The following is a 15,478-nucleotide window of genomic DNA, read 5'->3' on the forward strand; positions in this document are numbered from 1 at the left end:
AGCAAAATGTGAAATAAACAACCAGCATTTTTTTAGGTTCACCTAAATAGTTTGTGTTAAGCTTTTAATAATGCATTTTGTTCTAAATATATCAGGTCCGATTGCACGAGTACTGACCCTACGAAAAATGAAAGACATTCAACATCAATCTTGTCTAATTTACCGAATTTAATTTAAAGAATACCTAGCTAAATACATTTTTAGTTTTAATTGAAATTGTGAAGAGATTGTAAGAGTGAGATATAGCACGACTACCGAGGCGATAGCCATAATATCGACCGACACCAAAGGCGGAGGTCCATATTCATGCAATCACCGAGGTAGTCGTGCTATATCTAACATACACACCGATCGATGAGTTGCAGAGAAACACCCCTTATTGTATAATGAAATAACACCAAATCAATTGTATTCTCATTCCAAGTCGATATCAGAACAAATGGTTTCACCCTATTGTTCGCAATTTCCATAGAATAGTTATATACATCTGGGACAAATAATTCAGATTTCAACCAATGAGATTTATTGAAATATAAGCGAGGTGATTCTAAAAGTCATGTGATTCGTCAAACACGCTATCGAGGGGTAGGAAGCATATTCTTTCTTTTTAGCATTGTTGTGACAATTAGTTACCCTGTATTTTCAGACGCCAGTGAGGACGAGTTGACCGAGGCTACCCAGGCTGCAGAGTATCTGAATGAACTCGGCTTGGAAAAATGTTGATTTTCATGTTTTTAAGGTACGTGATATGGTGCTCATTGATTATAATTAATAATAACGAACACCGTTTATTGTTTTATGAAAGATATAAAAAAAAGAATGACATGTCATTTATTTATTTTGTTTCAGAGACATCCACGTAGACGCTTTTCTGACCCTGTGACCGATTCGACAGTAGGAGAAATTGCTAACAAAGCACTTCCTATGAATACACAGCGACGCAACATGTGGGCACTTCGTGCTTTCAACGAATGGGCCATGGTCCGCAATAACACGAGTATGAAACTCAATTCCGACAAACACGTGAAAATCCTGCAAAGTCTCGATGTAATGGATATAAAAGATGTGGCTCATTGGTTGACTAAATTTATTTTAGAGGCGAGGAAGGGAGATGGAAATTGCTACCCTCCCAAAACATTACCGTTACTGGTTATAGGATTACAAAGTTACATGGGCTATGAACGCCAACAACATATTAATTTCCTAACTGATGTCGAATTTCGGTTTTCGGCAAGTGTTAGATTCCGAAATGAAACGATTATCGCGTACAGGACTGGGAACTAACAATAAACAAGCGGAAACAATTTCAAGAGGGCAAATAGATGCCTTATGGAAAATGAAATTGCTTGGCAACTACTCACCTTGTGTACTACTATGAACAATTTTGTTAAATGGAACTAACTTTACTTTGAGAAGTGATATCGAGCATCGCTCATTGCGTTTCAACAATCCTCATATAACATTGTTTGAACCACCTGGTGAAACGGCCCGTATTTAAAGATGTTTCTAAAACTAACCAAGAGTTCGTCGTAAGAAAGTGAAGCATTACGCAAACGTTATTGATCCGGTGCGCTGCCACGTTAGAATTTATAAGAAGTAGTGTCACTGTGGCCTAAAGAGAGGAATTTAAAGGGATTTTATTTGCAGGCCCTCCGAAATTACTGATAGCCGTTCAAAATCCGGTTCAGCAAACAACCACCAGGCCACAACTCAATGAAACTGGTTGTACTGAAGTTATTTAAAGTAGCGGGGGTAGATGGAAATTTTATCAGCCACAGTTTACGAGCTACAGCATCTACTAGTCTCTATGACAGTGGTATTGATGAACAGCTCATTATGGAACGTACAGGACATCGTTCAGTTGAAGGTAAATACACTTGTATTACAAGGAATATCAACTTATCAATTGCCAGGTTCACGCACCGCCAGTTACATTCGTATTTTAAAAATGAAATGGTCAAATGTCTCGGCAACGATTCTATTTTGTTGAAGTTTTGATACTGGGAAACTTCCCATGACATGGATAGAATAAACAAACATTTGTATTGTATTGTCGTATAGTGGGGGTGGCAGCATCTCAATCTTGTACGGGAACTAACTGTGTCCTTTTTTGAATAGGAGTTCGTAGCTATAAACGATCGTCACAGAGCTTGAAGAAAGTCAGCAATATTTTAAATGGTGCCAGATCGTTTTGTTCAGATCAAAACGTTTAATTTTCCAAGAAGATGAAAACCGACACAAATGAAGATGAATCATTTCATTGCAACTACTGTGTTTTCAATATTTATATCTAAAAATCGATTGATTTCATTGTTCGTTTCAAATCAATGTAATAATTATGATCAGTCATGATGTAATACAATTACACGAGACGAAGTGGAGTGTAATTTCTGATATTCTGTCGATAACGGGGATGGGTTCGATATTTGTTTGACATGTAAAAAATGCAAGAAACTTCACCAATTTTTGTTTGGGAATGTTATTTTAAAGACGATTTGCGTGACGAGGAGTATAATTCTGTGTTTGAAATGGATAAGTGAATATTATATTTCGATATTTGATATTATATATCATTATCAGAATAGCTTAAACCTAAAGAAAGAAAGGACCCCAATTATGATAATAACCAATTTAAGATGGCAACGTGTTCTTTCAGGTTGTTGTAATTGTTTCCAATAAAACAATACAATTTTTTCAAGTTTCCTGGTAAAAAAAAATGTAGAAAATATATGAAAACTGTGCATAGCAGGCTAAGCACTCGAATCTCCATGCTCTTTAATTGCGGACGCGTGTGAAAACCAGATGACGCTATTCCTAATTTCTCTCCCAGAATTAAACGGAATCGAACTGAATCTAGGTCTATACCGCTTCCAATTATGAGGTTTTACGTCAACTACAATTTCAAGAAATAGAAAGTGTGAACAAATCATTTACAGCATTTCGGTTGTTCTCGCGATATAACGTGTATCGATAACACATACGAGATTTCCGTCAATAAATATGTAGTCAAAAAATTGTCTCGAATGCGATTCCGTGGCACAATAATGACGTGGACAAATCAATGTCGTTTTTAGTTACAAATGCAGATGTTTGTTATTCAGAATATAGTACATTTATCGAAATGTTATTTTTTTTATAAACTAGCATCTAGCAACTTAGTCAACACCATTCCTGCCACAAATATTGTCTGTAACAAAAACGCGCCATCACTGCAAGGCGCAACATATCTAGTGTATTGCACTACATATACTTACATCAAGCGAACGGGTACGTCACATTTAAAGCTAGGTAGAATTCAACTGGTGCGACTTTCCTCCAGATATTAATGATGCAGCAGGTATGACTGGGTGGGGGATGTTGAGTGGTTGTCATCTATCTTAGTTAAAATAGTGGCAGGCTGATTGTTATCTTTTCTCAGTATGAGCATGTCAGTTAATTCTCTCGAAATGGTCATAATCATCTCTACAATATAATTAATTCATTTTATTCAAACGTTATGCCTATATTTAGTTTGTCAGAAAATTGTCTGTATTTAGATAATCCCTTTTTGCTGCTGCACGCATAGGTGAATCAGGCGAATAACGTGAATAAGGTGAATAATATCGGCCTCCTGAGTACCGCTGTGTTACCGTGCATATAACATGTTCGTCATTAGTTTTATGGAGTAATTTTATGTGCATTGTCTCAGACGAAAAATATTTTCAAAATATGGCAGCGTTTGACGAGACGAATTATCCCGTATTAATCCTATTTGATGCACGAATGATCAAATTGTTTTAAAAATATACTACAAAAAATACATTGTTGATGGTAAACAGAACCATTGTTTTACATACGAGGTTTCGGAAGAGTATGTAAGGTCAATTGGTTTGACTATTTCTGATCGAATTTTTTGAAGAGCATATCAGAAGAGCATTCCAGAAAATGAGGAAATATCTGCAGACATTTGCCATTTTATTTGTATTCCAGGATTCATGTGTCATGGTGTTATAGCGCCAGCTACAGTTTATACTTGTAATTTATATGTATTCGTTCTGCACATGCTCAATGAAGACACTTTCCAACCGGAAACCATCTTGTCTGAGTTATTTATAGTTTACATGGTGTCAGAAGTCGCTGATTACTGCGGATATGGAAGACCTCCGTCCACCTAAATCTCTTAAATTAGAAGGTAACGTTGCTGAGAACTGGAGAAAGTGGCTGCAGCAATTCGAATGGTATCGTCAAGTCAAAGGGCGAGAGCCCACACTGCGCCACGCTACTCCACTGTATTGGCGAGGAGGCCGTGGAAATTTACCAACCTTCACGTTCACACAAGCAGAAAAAATAAATATGATCTGCTGGTAAGTAAATTTGAAGTATTCTGTTCTCCCCAGAAGAATGTGACATTCGAACGCCATGTGTTTAATTCAAGAACACAGCTAGAAGGTGAAACTTTCGACAATTTTCTGACTGATCTACGGAACAAAGTGAAAACATGTGAGTACGGAACACTGTCTAACTCGTTGATCAAAGACCGTATAGTACAAGGTATTAGGTAAAATTAGATAAGAGAGAGACTGTTGATAGAAAGAAACCTGGATTTAGACAAAGCTATTGACATTTGCCGTGCATCAGAACCTGTCTCAAATAAATGCGTCACTACGTGAATTACTACAGAAAGACACTAGTTGGCATTGGGATGAACCGCAAAAGAAAGCAACAGAAATGCTCAGGACAAAATTAACAGAAACACCAGTGCTTAGTTATTATGATCCACGCAAGGAGTTAACTGTTACAGCTGATGCGTCCATATACTTAATCGGAGCAGCATTACTTCAAGAAAATCATCCGATTGCATTTGCTTCAAGGGCATTTCAAATTTTCAAAATGAACACTGCTTTCTTTGTATCTCATTCAAACATATTGTTACTGTTTTGTGCGATTATGTGTAAGCGTCAAATGAAATGAAAGGAATAACAGAAGTTTAATTATATTTCAGGATCTTGAAAAATGTATGCAGAACTCTGGCGATGAGGGCGTCATAGTGGTGGCACATTTATAACATTTCTTCCGAGCAAAACACTTGGCATAATAATCTAGATACGGTGGATTGTTAAATGGTTCAATCAGAATGATGTTTTAGGTGAGATATATGTGCTTTTATATTGAACAACGTCATTCAGAATAGAATGGTGAACTTGGGATTGTGTAATTTTTATGTAGCAATCCGCCATTTTATTCATTATGATCAGGTAATAAAATAGTGTTTCAAGTATTACCAGTTTTTGATTTAAAACATTCTGACCAAGCGGATGGCTGACGTGTACATTATGTGCTGTTTGTGCATCCTCATAACCAAATTCGAACGAGTTCATGATATATTAAAACCGAATTTCATGCAATCATTGCATATTAAGTTGAGTTACATGTATCAAATGTGTGATTACAAATCTGTACTTCCACCAGCTCACCCCAAAACGCGACTGTTTATAACTCATGCGGGTTAAGTATTTTAATCTAACGGTGTTGACACACACGTCAAAATGAAGTCACTGAATGATGAGAACTTGTACAAAGCCATGTTGGGGGTGTTATTAGGTAAGAAGTGAGTAATTGGCCATAAATACCTCTTGTTTGCTTAATGTTGCATATGTTACTTTAACTAGTGTCTATTGATATGGTATTTTAGAATGCGCAAATCAATATGTGTTCATAACGTAATCTGTTCAAGGTACAGTAACATAGCTAACTATGAAATTGTCGGCTATCGGCTATCGTCAAAGATGTTCCGATGATTGTTACAGAAATCGCGGTTTTCTGGATTGAACACGTGATCAAATATGGTGACAGACGTTTGACTGTTCATAGGAAGCACCTTTCTGTTATAGATTATTACTTGCTTTATGTTATTGCAGTGATAGTTACAATTATGTGTATTGTAGGCTGGTGATTACGCTGGTTTGTGACCGTGTTATTGTGTGGTATTAGGCATTAGTCAATTGAAATGACAGTTTATAATTTAAATATATTTTTTTCATAAATATTACAAGCAATAACAATATTGAAGACATAAATAAGTGGGATGCCGGAAGATATATGGGAGTGGGTGCAAACATAATTGAGATGAAGGTTGTAAAACTAAACAGTCTAAACATGTCTTAATCAACCATTGCGCCTCAGTGAAGCATTACAATACTTGACATACTACACAAGAAATGTTTATGATATCGTGTACTTGTCAGTTATTTTGTTGTGTAGTATCTGTTTGCCGACAGTTGTCAGTTATTAATTTTTTGTGTACTTTGACACGTAAATCCAAAACACAACTTTCCAATCTACATGCGTTTCAAATAAAACTCATCAATGACACTAGCAATAATAAAGTTTACATGCACGACCACTAATATCTGTATGTTGCATCTTCGACAAGTTATATGACCATCTTCGGTACTGCTCATGTAGCATTACGCCTATGAATCACTTGTAAAACAATCTCGTAGCAGAACACACATGAAAGCAAGTTTAAATGACGGACACCAAGTTGAAATGATTGGCCCAAACTGTCCTGAGTCTGTTCAATTTAGAGGCAGTGACGCCACCTTGGTTTCCACATGAGCCAATCAGAATGTAATCAGTATATCATAAACATCCTTTGTTATTCAAATAACAGCACACCTGGTAGATTCCAATTCTCCGTTCAAAGGTGTAAACACCCTTTGTTATGTAAATTACAAGCACATCTGGTAGATTCTACTGTCCTTCCATAGTTGAAAACAAGTATGACCTGTAAATCACCTTCATGACAGTTATCACAATGCACACCGTTTCTTCCCATGATTCCATGCGCACTTCCATTTGCAGGGTTTGAGGTAATATGACAAAACATGAAATAAAGGATGCTGACATTGCCCCCTCATTAAGACTGAACATGGCACATTTTCAATCCATTAATCAACATCAACTGCCAATAAATTTACATTTCTCAAAATTGCAAAAAAATATTGTAACAGTAATTCTGACCTGGCAATCACCTTTATGACAGTTATCACAATGTACACTGTTTCTTCCCATGATTCCATGCACACTTCCATTTGCAGGGTTTGAGGTAATATGACAAAACATGAAATAAAGGATGCTAACAATTCACTTGAATGATTGAATCACTAACTAGATTTGTTTCTAGATTCTTGCAAATTCACTAGAAACTTTCTCTAAAAACAGAAGAAATAAATGCAATCATCATTTTTTGTATTGATGTTTAGTTTCCAGGATTTACTCATCCACAAAAATCCACATATAGTTATCCACATACATAAACACTGTAGTATTCAAGAACGTAATTCAATACAGAAGAAACTAGTTCTAATAAAGAAAATTAATGTTATTGTATTGTTGTGTTTTATTCAACATGTTAACCAACTAATCATGGTTCATTATTCATCTATGCTTCATATCTCGTATTTTATTCTGTCGCAATCTCATTGTAACCTTCTTCTTTGTAACATATACAAACTATAATTCATGATAGTTGTATACTTGTACATCTATACCTCATTTATGTATTTATTTTGAGCAACAAATAAGTGTGATATTTTGCATCCCATCCATCCTTGTTTCTACAGAAATTGACTTACACTATTCGAAATCGCGTTGCCATACACCTTACTATACACAAAACTAACGTATAGCAATGTCAACGTATCAATATGGTCTTTTTATATTGCGACAGTTCCTTTAATATTTATTCTTCCAACTCCAGTTTTGCTTTGTATGAACTTAGACTTATACAACACCAAAATGTGATTTTCTATTAATTCGAATATAGATATCGTTAAGATTCCACTTCGCATAATAATTGCAGTCAACGTCTAGTAATAATGAATGAGGATGTTACAAGATCTGTACATTGCAATGATCTTGACTTTATAACTATAGTTTCGTTGACATGACTATAATTAAATCGACAGTATCTTCCACGTGATTTTCGATACTGGTTGATGAAAAAGAAATCATATTTTTCATCACACAAATGTAATTAAAATTTGATAAGCTTCTGTCACATGCACTTCAATGCTGCTATTATTTTGCCCATCTATCCTGATTTATTTAATTTTCTCATGTGTTTCGTTTGTCATACGATAATCTGTCATACGATGATCGGCTAGCCATGTATGTTATAAGCGATCATATATCTTCCAGCAGTATCAATCATCAGTCATGTTTACCAGCTTCACTTTATAAGTAGATGATGATTGAGAAGTTGTTAAGACAAGTTTGGTATTTCGTCGAATCCTATAGTTTTCATAAGTCGCATAGATCGGGTATACTCAACATAAACTGATAAATAAGGGAACGCCAGAAACGTAACAAAAACTGTGTAATAATTAATAAAGTGCCAGTCTATTTCAACAGCATTGTCTGTAGATGTGTATGTCACATGTACAATATATATTTTATTCATTTTTGATATGTCCACTCAGTGTTATTTGGTGATGTCTTTTCAATTATATAAGGTTAACCTAAAGTAAGTGCTCGTAGCACACTTGTACTACAGAGTGGCAAGTTGTCACATACAGACACCTTTACAACACACACACTCTATGACAGTTGTATGTAGAATATCTAAGATACAACACGCTAGTAAATAATACAAAAAACAGATAGAAATGCCTGAAAAAGAAGAAACGTATTTGATCGCAAACCGTTATTATACATCATTTGCATAGTTTGAGCAATGATTTGTCAATACATTGTTACGTGGGACAATATAGAATTACTCTATGATTCGCGTAACTTTCTCAAAGTGCCGTTACTTAAGTTCAGAATACTGTTCTTAAAGTAACTTTAGACACAATGGCGCGGCGTTGGATCCAAAAGCATATCCGTTGAAGAACGTTCCTGTTTTATACTAAATAAGGCAGAGTATTGGCTGACTTAGTATCAGACAAGGATTCACAACAGACTACGAACATCAACAAATATCTTATAAATCCTTAGCTTTAACTATATTGCGAAACTATTGCGTCATATTTGGCGGTTGGTAGATATCATAATTTAGATGTAACGTTTTATACACATATTCGATCTTCACTCGATCAATAACATATGTCCACCTCCAGCTTCGGGCTTTTGAGTTACCGACAAAATCAGTCAAAACGGCCTCGGGAAATATACTGGTTATTATGAGACACATTAATTATTTTAGTTTTTTTATTACCAAACTGTCACTCACGTTCATATATTTGTTGTTCCACGAGTTATAACACATAGTTGTCCTTCTTATAATTATTTATTCCTGCATTCAATTTTAAGAAGTTTTCAATTGTATATATATATATATATCCAGGGAGATCTTACGGAACAGATTGATGATGCTCTGAAACGAATAAAATAATGGGAATGACTTCTATAGGTCAACAAGAACGAATAAAATTACGCCAAGCGTGGTATATAGCAATGAGGCATGTATCACTTACTTTGCTAAGAAATTAACACATTTTGTGGTAACAATTTTCAAGTACTTAGAAATGTTTATGCTTTTGTGATTGATAATTTAGTTTACGTAGCATTTATGAGAATGAATGCACTTGTTTATATTTCGGCTTTGCGATATAAAGCTTATATTATAAGGTTATATTATAAGATATTATTATATCGGTGACACCATCAACTAGTTTCGGGACAGAGTGATTCACTAAACTTTTCAATGTTTCTCTTTTGTCTCTCGGGCAATCGAATATATCGCACCTGACGAGAAAACAGTCGTGTACGTGTTATTTGTGTTTAACAAACAGTGCTAACATAATCACTACCTATCATTCTACTTTGGTGGTATGGAATATACATATACAACGACGCAGACACACTGAAAACATTTTGTTGTATCGGGGCAACTGAAACGTTCTGTGGTTTTAATTGTATCTATGAAAACATGTCACTTTTGACTTGAGAATGAAGATCACAGACGCAACAATTATTGTTGTTAACAGATACAACGCATCGCAATTATTACATTCACGTTAATGTATAACAAACATTTCTCCTGTTTTATTCCTCCAGTGCATGACAGCAAAATGTCCATTACAAATATTATTATTCGAGTTCTCCGCCATGTTTCTAATATATTATGCACGGAATAAGTAGCTATCAACGAGTTCGTTGACGGCAGACATTTTTTCCACATCCATTTCATAAGGAATAACTCCAATCCATGGACGGCTCTTGGGTATCGTATTGAAATCCATGTGTCGTATGCTGATTTTTCTTGACATCGAAATGTTCAGTAACTGGTTATCAACAGGTAGCCTATCACATAGAAACAAGACGCATGACGTCATTGGTGACGTCAAATGTCAAACATATGCGGCAATGACGGCAACAAAATAGACATTGTTTTCGTTATTGGACATGTGCAATTTTGCCCTGAACAGGTATACATTGCAGATATGCAGATTCGTAAACAGTATATTCCTATGTATCTTATTGAACAGCAACTTTAGTTCATGCATATGTACATTCTGTACAATTTCTACTACAACTCTTGATAATTTAACCAACATGAGTTTGTCCGTGACATTTTCTCGGCCCGGCTATAGTGAACTAAATCAGTATATCAAAAGAAATGAGACCTGTTCATGCTTTGAACGTATCATATTATTTTAAATTACGTGGCGCGATATTGATTCCACATTATTATATGTGCAACAGAATCATCATGAACAAATAAAAGACACCGAGGGTATCAAGTAGCGGCCGAGAACTGTAACTAAAAGTACAGTACACGTACTTTATAACGCGTGCTCGGTATTGTTATGAAATAAGGACATATATATTTTGTCGAATTACTGACTCAAAATATACGAGTGAATGTAAAATTTTCTCAGTTCGCACAAAGTTCCAAGATACAATTTGAATCAACCAAGACCGTTGAAATACGAATCTTACGAATTTAATTGCCAATATCAGTACTTCAGATAACACTTGAGCGGATCGAAACGATTTCTTGGCGTAATCACCAATGACGCATACAAGCTGTACAATTGCATAACTACAATAAAACATGTATGTATTATACCGGCTTCATTGCACACGGTAATTTTGTGTCATACGTTCTTCTGCATTAATAAATAAACTATACTCTCGCCTACTATATCTGATAAGTACCTTATTCAACATGTTATTTTACTCACAATCGTGATTCATTTTCAAAGGGTACATACGAGAATAATTCTCGCTTTGGAGACTTATATTTTTATATTAACAACAGTTGCATCCGATAGCGTTACACATGTTGTATAAACACATTTTGATTTGTGTCGTAGCTGTTACATTTCTCGGTAATCCACGGCTTTTTCTGGCATAGATCTTATTTAACCTTGCTGATTCACTATATTTGATTTAAAAATCTGAATTTCCTAATGATGGTATTCGAGCACTGCTATGAATTTGCAAAATGTTTGTCTTTTTAAGAGGCTCAGATGAAGAATATATTTGATTGTTTATTTGTCTAATCAGTTTTACTTAAAAAAAGTCAGTGGAGTTAGTCATTTAGAAAATGTCCAGCAATTAGTTTCTAGCGCGACGCTTATATACTGACTAGCAAGTATGTTCAAATGTGTCCCTCTAGATCCAGATCTTCAATAATATATGGTTAATTAAAGTTATGAATAAGATAACAGACATAGAATTACTTATGGTATAATGATATCATAACACCCTTTCCAGTACCTTTGTTTTGAAAGTTCTGGGCAGCAAATAAGCTAATAAGTCATTATTATAAATATGCTGTTTACATTCTATTCTGATATCAAAACACAACTTATTGATTTGATGTAAATATTTTAAAAGAATTGAAAATCGAATGTCAATTTAAAAAGGTAATCTATCAATATTTATAACGGATGATAATAACTCAAGGAAGAGTTAAAAACAAATTTCCGTAACATATTTCAAACAGACAATTTTTACACATAGAATTTGTCTCAGTGATTTAACTATACTAAACAACAATCATTGTGGGTAGTTTGGCAGTGATTTTTTTAGTGTTCTTGGATTTGTGAATTACATTTTTATTACAGATGTGTATATCTTTATAGTTCCACTTCACATGTGAAAATGTCAAACGATTTCATTGTTTAACAATCGCACGGTTTACGCTCATGTACATGGTTAAAATCCAGCAACACGTGTAACCTTATTGTCGTGTGAAATGGTCGGATGATATTGTTATCACCTTATTTTCATGGCTACTGGAAACAAAATACGTTAAAATATTATCTCGAGAAATTGTTAACGGCATGTATTAGACACGCACGCCTATCTTTCCGACAAGAGTGATCTTCCATGTTATAAGTACTAAAGTTTGTTCTCTATGTTTCAACACCAACTCAAAATTGTTTCGCACAGATTTTACACAAATATTAACGAATGTATCCCATGAGACCTTTATACATTGATAGACTATCAGATGATCGATTACAACGTCCATATATCGTGGTGGCGCAGCTGTCCCAGTAGTTTACTAATGCGTCTGTGATGACATACGTATGTACTTTTGGCATGTTGACAAGTAAAATTGATTATATTACGTTGTCGCTAAGTATTCACGGTGATTGTTATCTCTACTAACAAATTGCATACTTATATGAAGATATCATTTTTCAAAGCATCAGGTTGCAGTTAATAACTTAAAATGATAGAGAGAAAGTCATTTGAAAAAAATCGTGCAACCAAGTATTCATGCGATCGTCGTTGTTTGTTTAGTCAGTCGATTCCCATTCCCGTTACGCGATACATTGTTATTACATCTGTTTAAAAGGAAAAGTTACGCCCGTAATACATTTTGACTTCATCAAAAAAATAACGCTTCTTTCATTGAGGATGACTAGAAAAAGTTTTCTATAAATTCAATAGCGAATGCTCGGCAGACGTAAACTTCAATTATTAGTTTCAGTAGTTGTAAAATGTAGTTAAGTTTTATTAATGTACATGGGGAAATCTAGACAATTTTTTCTAATAATGTCTCCACGTGATGAAATCTATTTTGCCAAAGGGATAGGACCATGAACAAATCACTGTGGGCATATTATACTTAAATTGTAAAATCATTGTGGATATACATTTAAGAGTAAATTCGTTTCGTGTTGGGAAATCTTGCAAACCTAGTTACATAATGCAAAGAGGCACATCCTAGGAATATAAGGTGATTGGTGAAATTGGTGTGGAGATTTCTGCGAATATGAATATGACGTCAGAAGTCCTGATTCCAATAATAGACGTTATTCCCTTGCTATCAATTACATTGATTGAAATGACGCCTATGATGCCCAAATTTGCCGCGCTATGCACACAACATGTTGATTTAAATGTAATGTACATAACGTTTGACGCATTGCACTTGGTAAATCACGTCAATACATAGTGTCTAATTAACAATAGATAATGTGTATGGATAATATATTTATTAACTGCGTACGAAAGGGCTACATAAAATATCGCTTTACTTATATGAGTGGGTGATGTAACATATATAATGTGTTAGCGTATGTTTGTGTACGAGTGAACGCAAAATGCAACCATGCTGTTGCATGTGAACGATATAGACGGGTACATAGTGAACAATTAAAAGTAATATTCTTTAATACTAAAATATTTCTTCAGTGTTTTCACGATTGAAGGTCTGACACACTGGAGAAAAGATTTCAACTAATCAATATTTTATAGTGAATGTTTTATACTTATTTTCAAGTGGAAAACAATAGAAATACAATGATATAACTATTTTATGTTTGATGGTCATTTTTTCAATAATATTTTTGCCACCGTTTTGAAATACAGCTGCACTATTAATAATTTAATACATGATTGAAAGCACACTGTTAGTGGTGAGAAATATACCAGTACTCGCACGTGATTCGTGACGTCACACTACAACATGATCGTTGGACTATTTAAAACTACATTGGAGGCAACATTGTCGGACATATCATTTCCCTCTCCACGGGGTAAGCAACACAATATCTATATCGATGAATATCGGCGTACATAAGTATACATAGCTTGCAAGGTTCTTCAAATGTACGATGTTGCATACTCTATGTGTACGAATTTCAGAATCTTTCTAAAAATTTCATTTAATGAATATGCTTTCTGGGTTGATTGTATATCTGATTATCGTTAGGTTGTTCAATAGTTATTTATTCTTTGGCAATTTCAACCAGTATTCAGACCCTTTTTTCTCAAGCTTTCGAATGCTAAACATGTTTTGCTCAATGTTCGCGAAAATTAGAAAAACAGGAGATAGTTGTTAATTTGATTTACCCATTAATATCACTGAGCTCATATATTGCTACTCGAAAGCATTTCAGATATATGTGATGTGCTATCCCACATGTAAGACAGAATTCAGTATACATCAAATTACATCTTCGGTTCAATTACCAGGCATACCGCAAAGCGATGGCCTAAAAGCAAACTAAAACAGAGTTGTCAGAAAAACGTTGAAGTAGGGGGACTCCGGCGAGCGTGCAGATGACACTTACACGTGTAGGTGTCAGTTTCGACTTAATGGAATACATATTATTTTATTACAGACAAACCAGCTTTATTCACCCAAATGGTCAGCTGTTGTAACGCCTCACTGTACACTTCTCCTTCTCTCTTCATACAAAGCTTCTAGTTCATGCGACACACACAATACATGGTAATCTGATTGTTATGATTGACAAAGTATCATGCCGCGTGTTTATATATTTTTCTTTTTAGTGTAATGGGATCGCAACATCATAATTGAGGAAATATGTTGTAGTTTAGGAAATTAGTCGTAATTATGGATGGCTATTGTAATCAAGACACACTCGTATTAGTATTAAATAAGATACAGACTTATGCAGACTTACTTTCATTCACAATATATAAATCGTTTGTATTGAGCTGGACTCTTTGTCTTCTATTTGAAAATATGATCTTATACGAAATCACACAATAGCCTCGTGCGTGCAGATGGACTGGGGGCAATTATTTACGAAGTTTGGGAGAACACTAATATTTCTCTCGAAGCGAAGCAACACTGTGTCAAACAATTCCAGGATGGTGACCCGGGACGTCTGGTGTTTTCGTTTTTGTTCGTTTTTGTTTTTAGTACCTCGCTGTTTTAACCGCTGGCTCGGATTTATTTTTATATCACTTAACAAGAACCAATGCTGTTCAACAAACTGAAATGAGTCCATAATGCGCATGCATTTACGTGACTTCACAATAGCCATCACACCACTCACTCAAAATAAAGTGCTTTTTTGATTGGATGATTTTAAACTGACTAATTATTGTCATTATTATTAGGGGTCGAAGCCTGGAGGGCTAGGTTCCTATTGTTATCGTCGGGGTTCCTCTTATTCCTTCTTTCTCATGTAAATTGCTTTCGTCAAGTCCTTTGAGAAAACTCCATACTGATTGTCCCTAATGTGAACTGGTGTATAAGACTTATAGAATTGTGATT

General features: G+C 34.9%; 1 long non-coding RNA gene across 1 annotated transcript; it reads left to right on the forward strand.

Moving 5' to 3' along the window:
- Window positions 1-1,136: 1,136 nt before the first annotated feature.
- On the forward strand, window positions 1,137-3,447 carry LOC144363055 (uncharacterized). Its single transcript, XR_013422662.2, has 2 exons — window positions 1,137-1,867; window positions 2,119-3,447. It is a non-coding gene; the product is annotated as an uncharacterized LOC144363055 (long non-coding RNA).
- The last annotated feature ends 12,031 nt before the right edge of the window (window positions 3,448-15,478 follow it).

This window comes from Saccoglossus kowalevskii, chromosome 12, assembly GCF_978046115.1.
Source record: "Saccoglossus kowalevskii chromosome 12, keSacKowa6.1, whole genome shotgun sequence".
NCBI lineage: Eukaryota > Metazoa > Hemichordata > Enteropneusta > Harrimaniidae > Saccoglossus > Saccoglossus kowalevskii.